At 44.8% G+C, this 22,310-nt stretch overlaps 1 non-coding gene and 3 pseudogenes across 1 annotated transcript; 2 read left to right on the top strand and 2 right to left on the bottom strand.

Annotated features, from left to right (window-relative positions):
- Positions 1-398: 398 nt before the first annotated feature.
- On the bottom strand, positions 399-508 carry LOC129041840 (small nucleolar RNA SNORA26; annotated as a pseudogene).
- Positions 509-7,347: 6,839 nt separating this feature from the next.
- On the top strand, positions 7,348-7,655 carry LOC129041666 (large ribosomal subunit protein eL42-like; annotated as a pseudogene).
- A 6,155-nt stretch (positions 7,656-13,810) lies between these two features.
- LOC129041867 (small nucleolar RNA U13) lies at positions 13,811-13,918 on the bottom strand. Its single transcript, XR_008503994.1, has one exon. It is a non-coding gene; the product is annotated as a small nucleolar RNA U13 (small nucleolar RNA).
- Positions 13,919-16,781: 2,863 nt separating this feature from the next.
- On the top strand, positions 16,782-16,900 carry LOC129041745 (5S ribosomal RNA; annotated as a pseudogene).
- Positions 16,901-22,310: the final 5,410 nt, after the last annotated feature.

The following is a 22,310-nucleotide window of genomic DNA, read 5'->3' as shown; positions in this document are numbered from 1 at the left end:
AGTTTAACCAATAATAGCCTTTTCCACCAGGCATGATGGCTCGCACCTGTAATCCCAGCACTTTGGGAGGCTGAGGTGGGCAGATCACTTGAGGCCAGTAGTTTGAGACCAGGCTGGGCAACATGACAAAAGCCCCTCTCTACTAAAAACACAAAAAAATTAGTGGGGCATGGTGGCGTGCACACCCATAGTTCCATCTACTCAAGAGGCCGAGGCAGGAGAATCACTTGAACTCAGGAAGCGGAGGTTGCAGTGAGCCAAGATCACGCCACTGCACTCCAGCCTGGACAACAGAATGAGACTCTGTCTCAAAAATAATAATAATAATAAAATAATAAAATAAAAAATAATAGCCTTTTCAAATTTGTTCTGTTAGGACCCCTGCTCCTTTTTTTTCCAGCTGTGACTCCAGACAGGATCCAAAGAGAAGTTTTACAATCTCTTCTTTGGGTTTTAAGGAGACTGGCTTTACCCTTCTGTGTTAGCCTCTGGCGCAGGAAAGGGTCATGTGCCCTTCTGAGTTGCCCTGCTAGTCTTTGACATTTTTCTCTCCCGTGCTCAGAATAATTGTTTTCCAAGGTGCCATGTTCCTTTCAGTAGAACTTTGAATTACGATGTTCCTTGCTAACAGATTGTCATTGCTTCTTGTCCAGCTTATTATGTTTAAGGAGACAGTGAACCTTATTAAATTCAGTCTGGTATCAGTATCCTATAAATGTAAATACATCCGCACCCATCTTAAACTTCTTCCTTTCTGCCCCAAAGGAACCACAGTCTAGAATATGCTTTTGATGTCTTTCCTTCCATTATTGCCTCACTCTCTCCAACCTTCAGCCTCATCCCCTCTGTGGGTGAATCAGAGATGCCCACCACTGCCTCCCGGTCCCCTATCTTATCTCCTCAACTGGACTGGAAGCTTTGGGACAGCAAGAATGACCTTTCTTACTCATTTTGAATCTTCCACAATGCTGAACACAGAGTATGTCCTCGCTAAGGTTGCAACTGAATTATCACCAAGACACATACTTGGTGGTAACGTGCTTGCTCTGCTCTTCATCAATCCCTCATCCAGGCACTTTTTCTCCCACACCAAAGAAGCTTCATCCCACAACCAGTTCATAGAAATGGAATAAAATAAAACTCTGATTGGTTCTGTTCCGAAGAAGCCATGCTTTAAGAAAGAAAAATCGTGCCTGGAAGAGCTGTCAGCTTCATTACGGGCTCTGCAGCCAGCCACGTGGGAGGGCAGTCGAATCCTGGAGAAGGAGCGGGTTAATGACCAAAACCCCTCCCCTCCCACGGCACACTTGAGCCTCCCCCCACACGTGGTGTTCTCAGAAGCCACACGATGGGGGAAATCTTTTCTCAGTTCCTTAATATTTCAGAAACAATATGCCACTAGCAATTTCTCATCTTTTCTAATTCTCTGAGGAAGATTATTTCAGAGAACCAAATAAGAGGTCCATATAATAGGGCAGAGTGAGCTCAAGAAAAACCCTCTGCACACCCAGATTGTTGTGGATGCCGTCTCAGCAGTGGGGAGACCTCAGGAGAAGTGGGTAAAAACACTACAGGTCCTCCACATGGGAGGCGTGGACCCCAGAGAGGAGCTTCAGAACTAACCCCTATTCGTACTTCTTCATTGAGTTTCTACTCACATGCTTTGCCCATTGGCTATCTTAGTCTGTCTTTGTTCCGTAGTTGAAGTAGTTGAAGTCTTTACACGCTAAGAATATCAGCCTAGCCAGGGCGTTTGGGGTTCTTAGGGTCGAATAAACTACCCAAATTAGCTTAAGAGGGAACTTCGCCGGGCACGGTGGCTCATGCCTGTAATCCCAGCACTTTGGGAAGCCGAGGCAGGTGGATCACCTGAGGCCAGAAATTCGAGACCAGCCTGGCCAACATGGTGAAACCCTGTCTCTACTAAAAATACAAAAATTAGCTGGGCGTGATAGTGAGGGGCCCGTAATCCCAGCTACTAGAGAGGCTGAGGCAGGAGAATCACTTGAATGCGGGAGATGGAGGTTGCAGTGAACTGGGATCCTACCACTGCACTCCAGCCTGGGTGACAGAGTAAGACTGCCAAAAAAAAAAAAAAAAGAAAGGAAGGAAGGAAAGAAGGAAGGAAGGAGAAAAGAGGGAACTCATAGACTCCGTAACTGGAAGCCCAAGAGTAGATCTACACTCAGGTGCAACAGGATCCAGGGACCCTAACACTAACTCAAACCTTTCTCTCCATTTACCTTTCACCTTCCCTCATCTCTGTTTGCCTTGATGCCATCCTTCTGCAGTTAGCTTTTCCTTCTGTAGCCAGAATCATCAGCAGCCACAGGACACCTCAGTCCTTCAAGCTTTGTCAACCCAAAGGTAAGGTCCATTCTTCTTGAGCTCCAAAGCCAAAAAGAGACTCTTCTTAGGGAAAGAGGATGCTGAACAACCCAAAACAGCAGATGCTCAGTACACTATTAACCCTTTTAGCATACATGTGAACTTCCTAGACCTCAGTTTCTCCATCTATAAAATGGAACAATAATACCTACCAGTAGTCGTTAGATAATGCATGTAAAATGCTTAGCACCATTCCCAGCACATAATAACCCCTATATTCATGCTGGCTCTTGTTATTATTTTTATCATTATATGCCTTTCCTAGATGGTCATCTTTTAATTCTACTTATGATATCTCCCACTGAGTAGAACTTAAAGATTTTTCTGTGACCAAACCTAAAAATATTTCCTTTATGGCTTCTGGATGATGTCTTGTATAGGAGAGATTTCCCCACACCAACATTACAAAAACATCCTCTTACATCTCCTTCTAGTATTTTTGTAGTCTTATTTATTTATTTATTTATTTGAGATGGGGTCTCGCTTTGTCGCCCAGGCTGAAGTACAGTGGCGTGATCGCAGTTCACTGCAGCCTTGACCTCCCCAAGCTCAGGTGATCCTCCCACCTCAGTTTTTGTATTTCTAGTAGAGACAGTTTCATCATGTTGCACAGGCTGGTCTCGAACTCCTGGGCTCAAGCTATATATAGATATATATATATATATGTGTGTGTGTATATATATATATGTGTGTGTGTATATATATATGTGTGTGTATATATATGTGTGTGTATATATATATGTGTGTGTGTATATATATATATATATATATATATATATATATATATCTCTGGCTCTGGCTCTTCTCCCACAAGCTATTATTCCAAAACCGTTTTTCTGTTTGTTTCTTTTTGTTTTGTTTTTTGTTTTTTTGAGACAGATTCTTGCTCTGTAGCCCAGGTTGGGGCAGTGGCGTGATATCGGCTTACTGCAACCTCCACCTCCCAGGTCCCAGTTCAAGCAGTTCTCCTGCCTCAGCCTCCCGAATAGCTGGGATTACAGGCATGCACCACCATGGCCAGCTAATTTTTGTATTTTTAGTAGAGATGGGGTTTCGCCATGTTGGCCAGGCTGATCTTGAACTCCTAACCTCGTGATCTGCCTGCCTCGGCCTCCCAAAGCACTGGGATTACAGGCGTGGGCCACTGCACCCAGCCTCCAAATAAACTTTTAAATCAGCTTATAAAGATACAATTTTAAATGAGTTGTATTTCATCTTAAAATTGCATTGAATTTATGGATCAGTTTGGAAAGAATTAGCATCTTCATAAGAATGAGCTTTCCTGACTAGGAAGCAATGCAGAGCTCCATTGATTCAGACATTCTTCATGTTCCTGAGTTTTAGAGAATAAACATAACAAGGAAAATAAACATAACACATTCACTCTTATTCCTAGTCCTAAATATTTTATGGTTTTGGTGGGCTTTTGTTTTGCTATTAAATAAAATTTTATTGCCATTAAGTTTTCTAATTTATCATTATTGCCAATGTTATTATTACTATTTTTTTTGAGACAGAGTCTCATTCTCCCAAAGTGCTGGGATTACAGGCGTGAGCCACTGCGCCCAGCCTGCCAATGCTATCAATATATTCGTGTTTTACTCATAACTGGTTATCCTGTTGTGCTCTTTTTATATGAACAATTTTCAGTTTTTAGTTGAATTATTCTGTTTTCTTTTCTTTTCTTCTGTCTTCCAGGCTGGAGTACAGTGGCATGATCAAGGCTCACTGCAGCCTTGACCTCCTGGGCTCAAGTGATCCTCCCACCTCAACCTCCCGAGTAGCTGGGACTACAGGCATACGTCGCCACACCCAGTTAATTTTGTGTGTGTGTGTGTGTGTGTGTGTGTGTGTGTGTGGAGACAGTGTCTAACTGTGTTGCCCAGGCTGGTCTGAAACTCCTAGGCTCAAGTGATCAGCCCGCTAGGCCTCCCAAAGTGCTGGGATTACAGGTGTGAGCCACTGCACCTGGCTAGTTGATTCTTATGATTTCATAAATAACCAATCGTATCATCTGTAAGCAATAAGTTTCTCATTTCTTTTTATAAACTTAGTTTGCTCTCCTTATTTTCTCGCAGCAGCTAGGGCCTACAGTAAGATACTGACTAGTAGTAGTGCTATGCAGCATCCTCATCCCATTCTTGACTTTAAGGAGAATGGCTTGTGTTTTCACCTTTAAGTGTGGTTGCTGCTATTTACTTCTTTATCAAAGTGAAGAAGTTTCCCTATATTCCTTTTTTTTTTTTTTTTTTTGAGATGGAGTCTTGCTCTGTCATCCAGGCTGGAGTGCAGTGGCTCAATCTTGGCTCACTGCAACCTCTGCCTCCTGGGTTCAAGTGATTCTCCTGGCTCAGCCTCCCGAGTAGCTGGGATTACAGGTGCCAGTCACCATGCCTGGCTAATTTTTGTATTTTTAGTAGAGACGGGCATTTCACAATATTGTCAGGCTGGTCTCGAACTCCTGACCTCAGGTGATCCACCCGCCTTAGCCTCCTAAAGTGCTGGGATTACAGGCATGAGCCACTGCACCTGGTCCCTTATATTCCTAAGTTACTAAGAATTTTTTAGGACTGATTGTTGCATCTATTGAAATAATTTTGTTTTTCTATGCTTATCTATTAATATAGTAAACTACATTTGTAGTAGATTTCACAGTTTTATGTCTCCCTACCTATTAAATGATAATTGATTACTGGATTTGATTTGCTAATACATTATCTGGCATTTTAAATCAATGTTTATAATTTTCTTTTTAGTGTATCTTTGCCCAATTTTGCTATCAAGGTTATGCTAACCTTGCAGAATGAATTGAAATTCTTTCCATTTTTCCTTCTATTTTCTGGAGCAGTTGAATAACAAAAAAAGTGTGTTACCTATAACTTTTTGGAAGTTTCGATAGAATTTACCTACTAAACATGAAATTTGCTTGGAATATTTTGGGGAATAAATCTGACTATATTTCAATTTTTTCTTTTTTTCTTTTTTTTTTTATTTTTTGAGATGAAGTCTCACTCTTGTCCCCCAGGCTGGAGTGCAATGGCACGATCTCAGCTCACTGCAACCTCCGCCTCCTGGGTTCAAGCAATTCTCCTGCCTCAGCCTCCCGAGTAGCTGGGATTACAGGCGCCCGCCACCATGCCCAGCTAATTTTTGTATTTTTAGTAGAGACAGGGTTTCACCATGTTGGCCAGGCTGGTCTCAAACTCCTGACCTCGTGATCCGCCTGCCCCAGCCTCCCAAGGTGCTGGGATTACAGGCGTGAACCACCGCGCCTGGCCACTCAATTTTTTCTATTTTTGATTAATTTATGTTTTCCAAACAAAATTGTTTCAAACTATCATCTGTATTTTCAAATGTATTATTAAAATTACAATTTATTTTCCTTATTTACTTGATCTTTTAATTTTTTTTAAAGAATTTCATGTCTCTAGTTGTCATCGCCTTGTCAAATTCTATTATTTCCAATAGGGTTTACCTTATTATTTTAAAGCTATACTGCTCAATTCATAAAGAATTATATCTTAATTAATATCTTTTATTAATATAAATATCTATTTTAGTCCAATTAATGCTTTTTGTTGTATCTATTGCAAGTCCTGCTTTATTTTTCCTTCTCTTTGTCCATCCTATATTTTCAGCCCTGCTGTGAAATTTCTGTTTTGGATGTACTTCATGTAAAAAGCATAACTTTTTAAATGCAATGTAGATTTCTTTGTATTTTAATAGAACTTGGTCTATTTAACTGTTTTATTTAGCCTATTTAAATTTTTAATGCTCCTTGATATGGCTGGTGTAATTTTTAATGTCTTCATGTTTTCTATTTAGATATATGTCTTGTAAAAAGCTTATAACTTTTTAATGCAATCTGAGATTGTTTGTACTTTAATAGAACTTAATCTATTTAAAATTTTAATGATCCTTGATATGGCTGGTCTAATTTTTAATATCCTCATATTCTCTGTTTATCTTGCTTTTTATGGTTTGGCTTTCTTCCCCCTTCTGTGTTTCGCTGCTTTGATCTGATTTTCTTTATTCCTTTCCCCCTCAATTTAGTAGTTCCACTCCATCTTGCTATTCTACTGACTATATTAGTTTGACTTATTTTTTGTAGCTGCCCAGAAAACTCTGTTTACCAATTAAGTACTTAACAAATTATCTTGCTGAAAATGATAACTACAGTAGCAATGACATCCACAAAACGATCGAAACCTTCTAAATCTGCTTCATTTCTCTGGCATCATCTAAAGTAGAATTAAAAGCTCAGTTCATAGCTTCAAAATTCTCCAAGTTAACGTTCACCTCTCGATTCTCTTGCTGACCACTCACTTGAATTCTGCTGTCTTGCTTAACCTTTCTTTCCACACACTGCCCACAACATTCCATATTTGGATGCTTTTCTTTGAAATGAAATTCTCTCATTATCCATCTTATCACCTAGGTCACTCCAAAGCTGAGACAGTCTCTATCCACTCAGATTTAAAGGTAGAAGACATAAAAGTGGACTCAAAAATTCATTCATTCTACTATCGCATTTGAGATTAAGAAAAAAAAAAATTGCCTTCTGTGCCAATAGCGATCCTGCAAACATGGTGAAGTTTCCTAAAACTCACAGAACTTTTTTTTTTTTTTTTTGAGAGAGTCTCGCTCTGTTTTGTTTGTTTGTTTGCTTGTTTTCTGAGACAGAGTCTCGCTCTGTCGTCCAGGCTGGAGTGCAGTGGTGAGATCTAAGCTCACTGCAACATCCACCTCCTGGGTTCAAGCGATTCTTCTGCCTTGGCCTCCTGAGGAGCTGAGATTGCAGGCACCCAACACCGCGCCTGGCTAATTTTTGTATTTTTAGTAGAGACGGGGTTTCACCACATTGGCCAGGCTGGTCTCGAACTCCTGACCTCAAATGATCTGCCCACCTCAGCCTCCCAAAGTGCTGGGATTACAGGCGTGAGCCACCACACCTGGCCAACCCGCGGGACTTTCTGTAAGAAGTGTGGCAAACACCATCCCCACAAAGTGACACAGTACAAGAAGGACAAGAATTATCTGTATGCCCAGGGTGAGTGGGTTATGACGGGAAGCCGAGCGGCTATGGTGGGCAGACTAAACTGATTTTCCGGAAAAAGGCTAAAACTACAAAGAAGATTATGCTAAGGCTTGAGTGCATTGAGCCCAATTGCAGATCTAAGAGAATGCTGGCTATTAAAAGATGCAAGCATTTTGAACTGGGAGGAGGTAAGAAGAGAAAGGGCCAAGTGATCCAGTTCTAAGTGTCATCTTTTGTTTTATTATGAAGACATAATAAAATCTTGAGTTTATGTTCAAAAAAGAAAAAGGAAAAAATTCATTCAACTAATATTGAACTTACTGAGCACGTACTATGGCCAGATACTGTTCTTGGTAGTGGGGGCATAACAGTAAACAAGATGGGAGTAGGGAGAGTACACAGATAATAACAAGTACATCAACACACAATTACATAATCTAATGTCAGGTGGTGACAGGTGCTAGGAGGAAAAATAAAGAAGAGAGAGGTGACAGGTGGTGATGAGGGTGCTGTTTTAGATGAGGTGGTGAGGGAAGGCATGTCTGAGGAGGAAGCATTCAAGCAAAGCCCGGATATTTGCAAGGCCCTTGGATGGGAGGGGACTGGCCTGCTCAAGGAGCAGCAGGGACTCGAGGAGCAACAGGGAGGACTGGGAGGCAAATTCAGGGGGAGTCGGAGGCCAGGGCCAGGACTATCTGGGAGGCCATGGTAAAGATTTTGATTTTGATTTTTAATTTAATAAAAGTCATTGGAAGTCATTGGAAAGTTTTGTCCTGGGCAGTGCCATTCCCTGACTCATGCTCTGGAAAGATCACTCTGGCTGCTGTGCATAGAGTCGGTTGCCAGGGCCTGAGTGGACACAGAAGAGCCAGTTAGGAGACAACTTCTGCAAAGAAGATGCGCGGCCTTGGTGGCTTAGACAGGCCGCCCCGGCGTAGGGGGGAGAAGTGGTGGGATACAGCAGATGCACATTTCACGTTAGGCTGATGGCGTGGATGTAGAATGGGAGAGAAAGAATTAGGGATGACTACAAAGGCTTTTACCCCAGTAAAACGAGGATAGTATTTACTCAGGAAAAAAAAAAAGGGGGCAAGAAAAGCTGGCTGCATGAAAACTGAGTTGCTGCGTGTGCGGTTTGCATCTGCCCAAAGAGGGTGGTGACAGGAAAAGTCACAAAAGGCAGTGTGAAGGCATCTTCCATTAGTGCACAACTAGCAACAGCAAGCTCACTCAGGTAAACGTGAGGAAGACTAAAGAACCAGTCCCCAACCAACTCTGACTAGTTCCTGGGAGCTGGCCAGTAAATGAGGCTCTGCTACTCAAGACTAAGTTTGTGGTTTTCCTATGGCTTCTCTTAAAAATCAGTTTTATATGGGCCGTGTGTGGTGACGCACACCTGTAATCCCAGCACTTTGGGAGGCCGAGGTGGGCAGATCATGAGGTCAGGAGTTTGAGACTAGCCTGACCAACATGGTGAAACCCCATCTCTACTAAAAATACAAAAACAATTAGCCGGGCTTCGTGGTGCACACCTGTAATCCCAGCTACTCAGGAGACTGAGGCAGGAGAACCGCTTGAACCCGGGAGTCAGAGGTTGTAGTGACCCGAGATCACGCCACTGCACTCCAGCCTGAGCGACAGAGTGAGACTCTGTCTCAAAAAAAAATAATAATAATTTTTATGTCCTTTGAATCAGCGTCTAACCATACCACATTATTTTTTGTCTTAAAAGTCCCCTCTTAGTAATGAAATTTTCCTTGGAGGTCAGTTAAAACTCATATGCTATCATGTGCCTTGCAGCGGCTGCTGGACTCCCAGATGTCACGCGCCTACTCAGGACCTTCAGTCCAGGCTCCTATTTGCCCTCCCTTTTGGTGGTTTATCACAAACAAATATCCTCAAAATATTCTATTGCTGTCAAATCTAACAAAATTATTGATATAGCCAGCCTTGGGACTGTCGCTTTCCAAAGACAATAAATCACTTACAATGTCATGGTCTAAATAAAACAGATTGGTTACTCACTGCATACACATAAATCTAAGCTGGCCAGGCACAGTGGCTCACGCCTATAATCCCACCGCTTTGGGAGGCCAAGGTGGGCGGATCACTTGAGGCCAGGAGTTCGAGACCAGCCTGCCCAACATGGCAAAACCCTGCCTCTACTAAAAATACCAAAAACGTTAGCTGGGTGTGGTGGTGCACATCTGTAGTCCCAGCTACTTGGGAGGCTAAGGCACGAGAATCGCCTGAACCCAGGAGCGGGAGGTTGCAATGAGCCGAGAACGCGCCACTGCACTCCAGCCTGGGCAACAGAGAGACAGTCTGTCTCAAAATAAATGAACAAATAAATAAATAAATCTAATATTGATTCCTTCAGGTTTCACTTAATGAGCCATGCAAGAGGATCATATTTTAAATGAATTGTAATTTGAGTTATTCACATGGTTTTAAAAATACACTCTTGTTACATACAATCTGCGTAGGACGCGTCTCCTTTTGCCTGGACAAGATATAAGCTCTTAACTTTGGGATTAGCAGAACTCTTTGGCACAAGGCAGAGGCCACTCGTTATTACCGAACTAAAGGGTTTCCAAAGGCCAGCCTCAGGTAGGCAGTGTGCAGTACCATGAACTGCTCTAGCTAAAAGTTTGTATAAATTAATAGGAAAAACACTAAAACTCAATAGAAAAATGGGCCCAGTGTGTAAACAGGTAATTCCCAGAAAGCACACAAGTAACTTTAAAAATCATTAAAAGTGGTCAGCTGGGCCGAGCATGGTGGCTCATGCCTGTAATCTCAGCCCTTTGAGAGGCTGAGGTGGGAGGATTGCTTGAGTTTGAGCCCAGGAGTTCAAGACCAGCAAACATGGTGAAATTCTGTCTCTACAAAAAATACAAAAATTAGCCGGGCATGGTGGTACACGCCTGTAGTCCTAGCTACTTGGGAGGCTGAGGCAGGAGAAATGCTTGACCCTAGGAGGTCAAGGCTGCAGTGAGCCGTGATTGTGCCACTGCTCCAGCTTGGGTGACAGAACGAGACCCTGTCTCAAAAAAACAAAAATAAAATATAAATAAAATACAAATGGTCAGCCAAAGTGATAATCCAGAAATGTAAACTGAAACAATATGAAAGAGCATTTTAGGCATTCTAATTAAAGACAATAATAATAATTTTGGGGATAGTAGAATTCAATTTCATACACAGTGGCAGGGGGGTAAATCAGTACAAATGTGAAAAGCACTTTGGAAATCCTTAAAATCCAAACCATTTGATCTAGAAATTCCCCTTCTAGGAATCTATTTTAAGGAAAGTTTTAAGCAATAGAAAATTTTGTATGAAAAAAGACCATCAAGTTATTTCTAATAGCAAATATAACTGAAGACAACTTTACTACTTAACAATAGGAAACTGGGTAAAGAAGTTACAGTCCTGTGTATCCATATAATCAAATATGATGCAGCCGTTTAAAGTGACATTTTTGAGCCATTTTGCTTTTGACAAACTCTTTCAAAACTTAGCTCTCCAACTTTCCGACATCTACCTAACACCTAGATTTCCCGTCTCTAGATGTACCGTGATAAATTCAGACTTTCTCCTGCTGCAGACATTTAGGTTATTTCCAAGGTTTTTTCCCTTTTAAACAGCACTCAAGCAAACATTTATGTGAATATTCAGATGTACACTAAAGACCAAGAAACATCTTGAAAGACAGTTTCGCTGGGCACGGTGGCTCACGCCTGTAATCCCAGCACTTTGGGAGGCCAAGGCAGGCGGATCACGAGATCAGGAGTTCAAGACCAGGCTGGTCAACATAATGAAACCCCGTCTCTACTAAAAATACAAAAATTAGCCAGGCATGGCGGCATGTGCCTGTAGTCCCAGCTACTTGGGAGGCTGAGGCAGGAGAATTGCTTGAACCCGGGAGGCAGAGGTTGCAGTGAGCCGAGATCATGCCACTGCACTCCAGCTTGGGTGACAGAGTGAGACTTTGTCTCAAAAAAAAAAAAAAAGCCGGGCACAGTGGCTCACGCCTGTAATCCCAGCACTTTGTGAGGCTGAGGCAGGTGAATCACGAGGTCAAGAGACGGAGACCATGCTGGATAACATGGTGAAACCCCACCTCTACTAAAAACACAAAAATTAGCTGGGCGTGGTGGTATGTGCCTGTAATAATCCCAGCTACTCAGGAAGCTGAGGCAGGAGAATGGCTTGGACCCGGGAGGCAGAAGTTGCAGCGGGTCAAGATTGCGCCACTGCACTCCAGCCTGGTGACAGAGTGAGATTCCATCTCAGAAAAACAAAACAAAACAAAAGAAAGACACCTTCAGAGCAATTCTGGTCTGGGGACCTTGTTGAGAGTGGCTGGGTCCCCAGGCCAGCCCCACAAGCCCGCTGAGAGCTGCAGTTGCACAGGTCTTTCCAGAACTGGAAGCAATATTCACAGCCACACTCATTATCACAACTCCCAGGACTTCAGATTTGTATCAAAATTTTCATGTTTATCTTCCCTAAAGTCTCCACAGACAAATCCAGAAACTGCTCAGGGACAAACTTATTTGCTCCTGGGAAGAGAAATCCCTCCCAGGCTTGTGCAGGCAGGCTCGCCACAGGGGACAAGGAGTAAACGGAAGTTTTGTCCAGGAGTAACGAACGCCCACGTCTAGTTGAAGATGCAAAGGAAAACAGACAGAAAACATGATTACCCAGCGTGGGCCCTGGGCAGGACACCACAGTAGCTGCCTCGTAGCCATGTACATACTTTTTGGTCGGTTTGTTTCTTCTTGTGGCCAATTGTTCTGCCCCACCCTCCAGCACTGTCACTAATTCAAACCAGGAGGGCCAAGGAGGGAGGTGACAGCGGAGAGGGAGCAGGCTGGGTTTGGTTGTGTTCTTTTTTTGTTTTGAGACAGAGTCTCACCCTGTGTCCAGGCTAGAGTGTAGTGGTGCCATCTCGGCTCACTGCAACCTCTGCCTCCTGGGTTCAATTGATTCTCCCGTCTCAGCCTCCCAAGTAGCTGGGATTATAGGCACGCTCCACCATGCCCGGTTAATTTTTGTATTTTTAGTAGAGACGAGGTTTTGCCATGTTGGCCAGGATGGTCTCGAAATCCTGACCTCAAGTGATCCACCGGCCTGGGCCTCCCAAAGTGCTGGGATTACAGGTGTGAGCCACCGCGCTCAGCCAGTTTTATTTTGTTCTGTTTTGATAGCAGAACTCCCTGTTACAACAGGAGCCTAAAGCAGCAATCTATTAGTTAGACTCTGGGGGCAAGTAATAACCACCAGCTCAGTGAGAGACAGCCTGAAATCCACTCACCGGCTTGGAGGCAGGAGGTGGGTGAGAGTTTAGCATGAGGACAGCTGGCTCCTTCTCGCATGTGACGGTCTTGTGAGCCTATTACGGGGTCTTCAAGCTCCATCAGGCAGAAGGGGGGCAGCTTCTGCTGGAAGGGGCACTCTGTGGGTTGGGGATACAGCAAGCTCCAGGTCATCCAGATCTCTCCGCATGGCCCCATCCAAGCCACAGGACCCCGTGGAGTCCTCCTGATGGGAGTCCCACTGTCCACAAAATAGTGCGCAGCCTGTCACAGATGTAAACAGCACCCAGCAGCCAAAGCTGCACAGACCGGCAGCCCCACGCTGCCATTGTTGGAGATTCCCATTCAGAAGAGTCAGAAATTCCCCAGTTCTTTGAAAACATCTTAAGCCAAAACTTAAGACTTATTGTCTCCAGTTTTTTTTTTTTTTTTTTTTTTTTTGAGACGGAGTTTTGCTCTTGTCACCCAGGCTGGAGTGCAATGGCACAATCTTGGCTCACTGCAACCGCCACCTCCTAGGTTCAAGTGATTCTCCTGCTTCAGCCTCCCAAGTAGCTGGGATTATAGGCACCCGCCACCACACCTGGCTAACTTTGTATTTTTAGTAGAGACGGGGTTTCACCACATTGGTCAGGCTGGTCTCGAGCTCCTGACCTCAGGTGATCCACCTGCCTCAGCTTCCCAAAGTGCTGGGATTACAGGTGTGAGCCAACATGCCTGGCCAATTTTTTTTTTTTTTTTTTTTTTTTCTGAGACAGAGTCTCACTATGTCGCCCTGGAGTGCAGTGGTCTGATCTTGCCTCACTGCAACCTCCACCTCCTGGGTTCAAGTGATTCTCCTGCCTCAGACACCTGAGTAGCTGGGATTCCAGGCACCCGCCACCACATCTGGCTAATTTTTATATTTTTAGTAGAGATGGGGTTTCACCATGTTGGCCAGGCTGGTCTCAAACTCCTGACCTCAAGTGATCTGCCTGCCTTGGCCTCCCAAAGTGCTGGGATTACAGGTGTGAGCCACCACAACTGGCATCCAGTGTAGTTATTTATTTATTTATTTTTCTAAGGTCAGGTCCAGGGTAATGTGCCAACATCGTAACAAGGTTGAGAGGGTGGCACATCCCACACATGCACATGAACACCCAATCATCCTGCTCGGGAACTACAGAGGGGCCTCCAGTGTATTTAAATGCAGCTAAACAACCCGCCAAGTTTAACCTTCTTGTTTCCATCACATTCCATGGCTGTCCCCTTTCATTCCCCACAAAGCCTTGCCTTCAATGGATGTGACAGTCCAGGTCATGACAAAGTCCTCACTGAAGTAACAGTTTTGCCCCTGGTGCCCACCCTTCTACACGAAATGCATTCTCTGTGTGTTCAGACCCACTCATTTCAGATAATAAACTTCAGATCCCACTTTTCCTGAAGGTCTGTTGCTTGGGACCACTCCTGGTACCAATGTGTAAGGGTCAGGATTTTTAGTTACCAAAAACAAAACTCAAAACAGAATTCACCATGGCTAATTTAAGCAGAAAAAGACAGACACACAAAAGATTTGCTAAAGACCTCAGGTTGGCCGGGCACGGTGGCTCACACCTGTAATCCCAGCACTTTGGGAGGCCGAGGCGGGTGGATCACGAGGTCAGGAGATCGAGACCATCCTGGCTAACATGGTGAAACCCCGTCTCTACTAAATGTACAAAAAATTAGCCGGGCTTGATGGCGGGCGCCTGTAGTCCCAGCTACTTGGGAGGCTGAGGCGGGAGAATGGTGTGAACCCGGCAGACGGAGCTTGCAGGGAGCCGAGATCACTGCACTCCAGCCTAGGCGACAGGGCGAGACTCCACCTCAAAAAAAGAAAAAAAAAAAAAAACCTCAGGTAACTCACAAGCTCAACCTCCCTTGAGAGGGGTTGGAAGAAAGGCGTTGAGGCTGAGCTTCCTGCGGCAACTCTCAGGACCACGGCCACAGCCACAGCCACAGCCTATCCCGAGACCTGAACCTGGGGGCGTGACTTCCCTGCAAGCATAGCTGAACCCAACATGGGCCCTCAGGGACTCACTCTTGCCACCGCTGCTGCCCCCAGCAGCCAGGTGTCACCACCACCAGCACCAGCAGAGCAGGATCCGAGCACAGAGCGTCTCCCGTCAACCGGTCCCTGACATGCCAAAGCTTAACACCGGTGCATCTGAGAGATGTGAACTGGGCAGCGTGTCCATGTCTCCTGGCAGAGAGGATAGGAGTCTGTAGCAGTCTGAGTTCACACTTCTTCTTCTTTTTTTTTTTTTTTTCCCAGAAGGTGTCTTGCTCTGTCACCCAGGCTGGAGTGCAGTGGCTCACAATCTCGGCTCACTGCAACCTCTGCCTCCTGGTTTCAAGTGATTCTCCTGCCTCAGCCTCCCAAGTAGCTAGGATTACAGGCATGCACCACCATGCCCAGCTAGTGTTTGTATTTTTAGTAGGATGGGGTTTCACGATGCTGGCCAGGCTGGTCTCGAACTCCTGATCTCAAGTGATCCGCCTGCCTTGGCCTCCCAAAGTGCTGGGATTACAGGCCTGAGTCACTGTGCCCAGCCCTGAATTCACACTTCTTGGTAGGGGCGGCAGAGTTCATAACATGGAAATTTAACTGGAGAAAGACACCCAGAGGGTGATGGGAAACCTCAGGTGTGACAAAGGCCCACTCACATGATGGAGCCGAAATGGTCACATTAGCCTATTGGGTCTAGTTGTGGTCAGGTCTTGTCCTGACTTAGAAGACAGCATGTGGGACGGGGGTACCTCAGGGGTTCTGCATCTCCCCAGCAGTGCAATGTGAGAGTTCTGTGTCTGAGACAATTCATCCGTACCTGAGAAATCTTACCTAGCACATCTCAAAGTCCCAGAGTTCTAATACTGTGTATTTCTTTTCATGTAAATCCATGATACTGCAGCCGGGCGCGGTGGCTCAAGCTTGTAATCATAGCACTTTGGGAGGTCGAGCCGAGTGGGTGGATCACCTGAGGTGAGGAGTTCAAGACGAGCCTGGCCAACATGGCGAAACCCCGTCTCTACTAAAAATACAAAAATTAGCCAGGCGTGGTGGTGCATGCCTGTAATCCCAGCTACTCGGGAGGCTGAAGCAGGAGAATTGCTTGAACCCAGGAGGCGGAGGTTGCAGTGAGCTGAGATTGCACCATTGCACTCCAGCCTAGGCAACATGAGACTGTGTCTCAAAAAAGAAAAAAAAAAATTCCATAATATTGCAATTGTGATTGGAAGAAACATTATCCTAGCCAGGCACAGTGGCTCACACTGGTAATCCCAGCACTGCGGGAGACTGAGGCAGGTGGATCATTTGAGCTCAGAAATTCAAGACCAGCCTGGGCAACATGGCAAAACCCCATCTCCACAAAAATTACAACAAAAAATCAGCTGAATGCGGTGGCGCGCACCTGTAGTCCTAGCTACTCAGAAGGCTGAGGTGGGAGGATCAACTGAACCAGGAGGTTGAGGCTGCAGTGAGCTGTGATTGCACCACGGCACTCCAGCCTACGCGACAGAGGGAGACCCTGTCTCAAAAAAAAAAAAAAAAAAAAAAAAGAAGAAGAAGAAGAAAGAAAGAAGCATCAACCCACTATTTGCACTGGTCACTGTCCCTGGAACTGTCCGAAGCAGGCCCTGACCTTCCCTGTAGGAGTTTGAGTAACAGCAATAGTTCCTAGCTAGGAACACTTGGAGAATATGTAAATATGTAAGGCAGCCGGGCGCGGTGGCTCACGCCTGTAAGCCCAGCACATTGGGAGGCCGAGACAGGTGGATCATTTGAGGTCAGGAATCCAAGACCAGCCTGACCAACATGGTGAAACCCCGTCTCTACTAAAAATACAAAAATTAGCTGGGCGTGTGATGGTGGGCACCTGTAATCCCAGCTACTCAGGAGGCTGAGGCAGGAGAATCGCTTGAACCTGGGAGGCAGAAGTTTCAGTGAGCTGAGATCGCGCCACTGCACTCCAGCCTGAGTGATGGAATAAGACTCCATCTCAAAAAAAAAAAAAATCCGCTGCCATACCACCCTGAATGCACCCGATCTAGTCTGATCTGGGAAGCTAAGCAGGGTCAGGCCTGGTTAGTACTTGGATGGGAGACCACCTGGGAATACTGGGTGCTGTAGGCGTGGCCCGGCACAGTGGCTCACGCCTGTAAATCCCAGCACTTTGGGAGGCCGAGGTGGGTGAATCACCTGAGGTCAGGAGTTTGAGACCAGCCTGGCCAACATGGTGAAACCCTGTCTCTACTAAAAATACAAAATTTAGCTGGGCGTGGTGGCAGGCGCCTGTAATCCCAGCTAGTCTGAAAGAAAAAAAAAGAAAAAGAAAAGAAAAGTAAGGCAAGTGAGCCAGTCCATCATTAGCCTCACCTTCCCGGAGCATTTAGTCACGGGAGTTTCTGTTGATGGGGCATCAGAGGTCACAATAACGATGGGAGAAACAACCTGCAACACTCAGCCAGGCAGTTTTCCTAGAGACCCACAGCCGGGATTCCAAATGGAGGTGTACGACAAATGCGCCAACATGACATTACAGTTTCTGGGAAGCATGAAAGGGATGAGAGAGATGAATGCATGAACTCACAGAGGCAAGGGACATCCAATGGCAGGGGTCACTTTGGTGAGGATCCAGAGCCACTGAGCAGCCACTAAGAAACCTTCACCGGAGAAGAGTGGAAAACTAAACCTCCAGATCCCCGTCCAAGCAACCATACCCTAAAATCGCTCCGGGTTCTCTCTGTACACTCACAGATTACCAGTGACATGAATGTTAATATTTTATGGCCCTAACTTGCACTTGTAAAAGTTCTAATTAATCTCACTAGATAAAAGCTGGCAAGCATGCTGGTACAAAGGAGAATCGCACCCTCCTCGCAATGTCTGTGTGCCAACTCATCTGGGATCCTACCATGATTTGCCCTGTCTCGGCTCCATAAAGGGGCCAGTAATTAGCATTTGGAAGCTAAGCCACACTTCCCCACTGGCTGCCATTTGCTGATCGTTAATTAATTAACTGATTGATTAGCAGCTTCCTCTAGCACTGGCTAGTAAAGGCCCCTTCAAGGAGTTCTCCCCAGTTCTCCCCTCTCCCCACCTCCCCACACTCTGGCAGGAAAAGGATTTCTATAACACGCTTGAAAGCAGGGCTACATCTTGGACATTGTTTCTGTAGCTTGCACGGCGCCTTGCACACAGAAAATATTTACAGAGTAAAGGGATGGAAGATTGGTGGATAGATTGATAGACATGAAAATATATGATATAATTCCTATTGTTCTCTCACGTTATAAAATTTTTTTCTGAACTTTAGATCGGAAGAGAACTTAAATATTATCCAACCTAATTTCATTTTAAGTATAAGGAAACAGGCCAGGTACGGTGGCTCATGCCCGTAGTCTCAGCACTTTGGGAGGCCAAGGCAGGTGGATCACTTGAGGCCAGGAGTTGGAGACCAGCCTGGTCAATAATGGCGAAACTCTGTCTCTACTAAAAATACAAAAAAAAAACTAGCCAGGCGTGGTGGCGTGCACCTGTAATCCCAGCTACTCGGGAGGCTGAGACAGGAGAATTGCTTGAACCCAGGAGGCAGAGGTTGCAGTGAGCTGAGATCATGTCACTGCACTCCAGCCTGGGTGACAGAGCAAGACTCTGTCTCAAAAAATAAATAAATAAAGAGGGAAAAAAATATAATGAAACAGGCCCACAAAGGTTCAAAGGATGTACACATATGCTCAGCTACTAAGAACATAGACTAGGCCGGGTGCCGTGGCTCACGCCTATAATCCCAACACTTTGGGAGGCCAAGACAGGCAGATCACCTGAAGTCAGGAGTTTGAGACCAGCCTGGCCAACATGGCGAAACAAAAATACAAAAATTAGCTGGGTGTGGTGGCGTGTGCCTGTGATCCCAGCTACTTGGGAGGCTGAGGCAAGAGAATTGCTTAAACCCAGGAGGCGGAGGTTGCAGTGAGCCGAGATGGCACCGCTGCACTCCAGCCTGGGCAACAGAACAAGACTCCGTCACAAAAAGAAAAAAATTCACTCTTTGAGGAGGACGCAGTCATAGGTGGTGAGGAGCTTGGATCCACCTGCTCCCACTCCTCACTCACCGCTGTTCACTCTTGCCCAGGAACAAGTTGGTCAGGAAGCCACGCAAGAGCCAAGGCTTTTAAAGATACCGTAAAAACACCAGTGGAGCTGAGGTGGCAATTCACCAAATTCGAACCACTCTAACGAGCCGCAAGGTAAAATCCCTGGAGAAGGTGTGTGCCCACTTGATCAGAGGGATAAAAGAAAAGAATCTCAAAGTGAAAGGACCAATTGGAATGCCTACCAAGACTTTGAGAACCACTACAAGAGAAACTCCTTTTGGTGAAGGTTCTAAGACATGGGATCGTTTCCAGATGAGACTCCACAAGCAACTCATTGACTCACACAGTCCTTCTGAGATTGCTAAGCAGATGACTCCATCGGTATTGACCAGGAGTTGAGGTGGAAGTCATCATTGCAGATGCTTAAGTCGACTATCTTAATAAATTGATTACCAGTTGTTAAAAAAATTAAATTAAAATCAGCTTATTCGGGTTTCCTGGAAGATTACATGGATGACAAAATTTAATCTATGGCCAAAATGAGGGAACTGGAGTTAAGAACATCTCATTTATTTTTGCTTTCCATGTTATTTGATTATCTGAAATGTATACAGAAGATGTTCCTGTCCTTTTTTTTTTTTTGAGATAGGGTCTCGCTCTGTCACCCAGGCTGGAGTGTAGTGGTTCAATCTCAGCTCACTGCAACAACCTTCACTTCCCCAGCCTCAAGTGATCCTCCCACCTCAGCCTCCCAAGTAGCTGGGATTACAGGTGCACACCACGATGTCTGGCTAATTATTATTTTTTTATTTTTTATAGAGATGAGGTTTTTCCATGTTGCCCAGGCTGGTCTCAAACTCCTGGGCTCAAGCAATCCACCCACCTTAGCTTCCCAAGTGCTGGGATTACAGGCATGAGCCACTGCGTCCAGCCAGATGTTACTATCTCGTTTAACAAATACTGAAACCAGCCGGCTGGGCGCGGTGGCTCACGCCTGTAATCCCAGCACTTTGGGAGGCCGAGGCAGGCAGATCACCTGAGATCGGGAGTTCAAGACCAGCCTGACCAACATGGAGAAGCCCTGTCTCTACTAAAAACACAAAATTAGCCGGGCGTGGTGGCGCATGCCTGTAACTCAGGAGGCTAATGCAGGAGAATCACTTGAACCCGGGAAGTGGAGGTTGCAGTGAGCCAAGATCGCATCATTGCGTTCCACCCCGGGCAATGAGAGCAAAACTGTCGCAAAAACAAAAACAAAAAAACCCCACAACAAATAACGAAACTGAACTCTGGAAATTAAAATAAGTTTATCATGAAATCAGTGGATTGGAGTTGGATGGTTAGAATGGGAAAGGACCTTAGAAAGTATCTATCCAGGCTGGTCATGATGGCTTACACCTGTAATCCCAATAGTTTGGGAGGCTGAGGCAGGAGGACTGCTTGAGGCCAAGAGTTCAAGACCAGCCTGGACAACATAGGGAGACCCTATCGCTACAAAAAAAAAAAAAAAAAAAAAATAGCCAGTGTGGTGGCAAGCACCTGTTATCCCAGCTACTTGGGAGGCTGTGGTAGGAGGATAGGTTGGGCCCAGGAGGTGGAGGCTGCACTGAGTCCTGACTGCACCACTGCACTCCAGCCTGGGTGACAACAGAACAAATCCCTTTCTCTCTCTCTTAAAAAGAAAAAGTATCGGCCATGCACGGTGGGTCACACCTATAATCCCAGTATTTTGGGAGGTTGAGGCAGGCAGATTGTCTTAGCTCAGGAGTTCGAGACCAGCCTGGGCAACATGGTGAAACCCCATCTCTACTAAAATACAAAAAATTAGCTGGGCGTGGCAGCATGCACCTGTAGTCCCAGCTACTCAGGAGGCTGAGGCAGGAGAATTGCTTGAACCTAGGGGAGAGGTGGGGGTTGGTTGCAGTGAGCCAAGATCATACCACTGTACTCCAGCCTGGGTGACAGAGCAAGACTCCATCTCGAAAGAAAAAATAAAAAAGTATCTATCCAAATACCTCTTTTTGAAAATGAGAAAACAATTTTGTTTTTTGTTTTTTGTTTTTTTTTGAGACAGAGTTTTGCTCTTGTCGCCCATGCTGGAGTGCAATGGCACAATCTCAGCTCACTGCAACCTCTGCCTCCCGGGTTCAAGCAATTCTCCCACCTCAGCCTCCCCAGTAGCTGAGATTACAGGCGCCCACCACCACGCCCAGCTAATTTTTGTATTTTTAGTAGAAACGGGGTTTTACCATGTTGACCAGGCTGGTCTCGAACTCCTGACCTCAAGTGATCCTCCCGCCTCAGCCTCCCAAAGGGCTGGGATTACAGGTGTGAGCCACAACGCCTGGCTGAGAAAACAATTTTCAGTCCTCTCTTTAATCTTAACTCTAAAATAACTCTTCTCTGGGTATCATCATTTTTGCCATCTACAATAAATGACCTTGTGTGTCATTAGCAACTAACCAACCTAACAACACTTAGAATAAACAAAGCCTGTACTGAGAATTTTCATCATTCCTACGTCACCCAGGCTGGAACGCAGTGGTGCAATCTTAGCTCACTGTAACCTCAAATTCCTGGGCTCATGTGATCCTCCCACCTCAAGTCTCCCAAGGTGCCGGGATTTCACTGCGCCCAGCCAAAAGATAATTTTAAAGGTAAAATTATAATTGCTCTGCAAATGTAAAATGTACTCATGTCAGAGACTTCATTTAGCTCATTATCTAATGGGGAACCAGTAAAATGTTACAACTAATTCAAAAGAAATTCAAACAACAGGCAATAATGTAAAATGATTTTACGATATATGCAAGATAGATCAATCCACAGGGCAAAAATAAATTGTGTTCCACCAGACACAATTAGTTTGCACTTCTATGGACAAGAATCAATTTTCTATAAGTCACAGAGTTGTAAAGCATCCCAAAGACAAAGACAGGCTGAGATAGCTTAGGAGCTGAGCTAGACAGGATATATTTTCTAATCCTTTCAGTCCATATACAATTTTTTTCCAAGCTAGTAAGAATTCATTCTTGAATTACATTAAATATTGAAGAAATACCTAATAGTAATTCTACACAAACTCTCCCAGAAAATTGAAAAGTAGGGACCACTTCCCATTCCCTCATTCTATGAGGCAAGTATTACTCTGTTACCAAAACCAGATAAAGACATTAAAAGAGGACTGTTGACCAATATTCCTCATGAACATAGATGTAAAAGCTCTCAACTAATTAAATACACCAATATGTAAAAAAGATAAGACATCATGACCAAGTGAGGTTTATCCCATAAATGCAAAGTTGGTTTAACATTTGCAAATCAATCAGCGTAGTTAACTCTATTCATAGACTCAAGAAAAACATTATCTCAATAGACATAGAAAAAGCATTTGACAAAATCCAGTATCCATTCCTGACAAACTCTCAGTAAACTAAGAATAGAAG

This window comes from Pongo pygmaeus, chromosome 6 (assembly GCF_028885625.2).
Source record: "Pongo pygmaeus isolate AG05252 chromosome 6, NHGRI_mPonPyg2-v2.0_pri, whole genome shotgun sequence".
NCBI lineage: Eukaryota > Metazoa > Chordata > Mammalia > Primates > Hominidae > Pongo > Pongo pygmaeus.
Note: the sequence above shows the minus strand (reverse complement) of the source record. Positions and strands in the feature narration are given on the sequence as shown.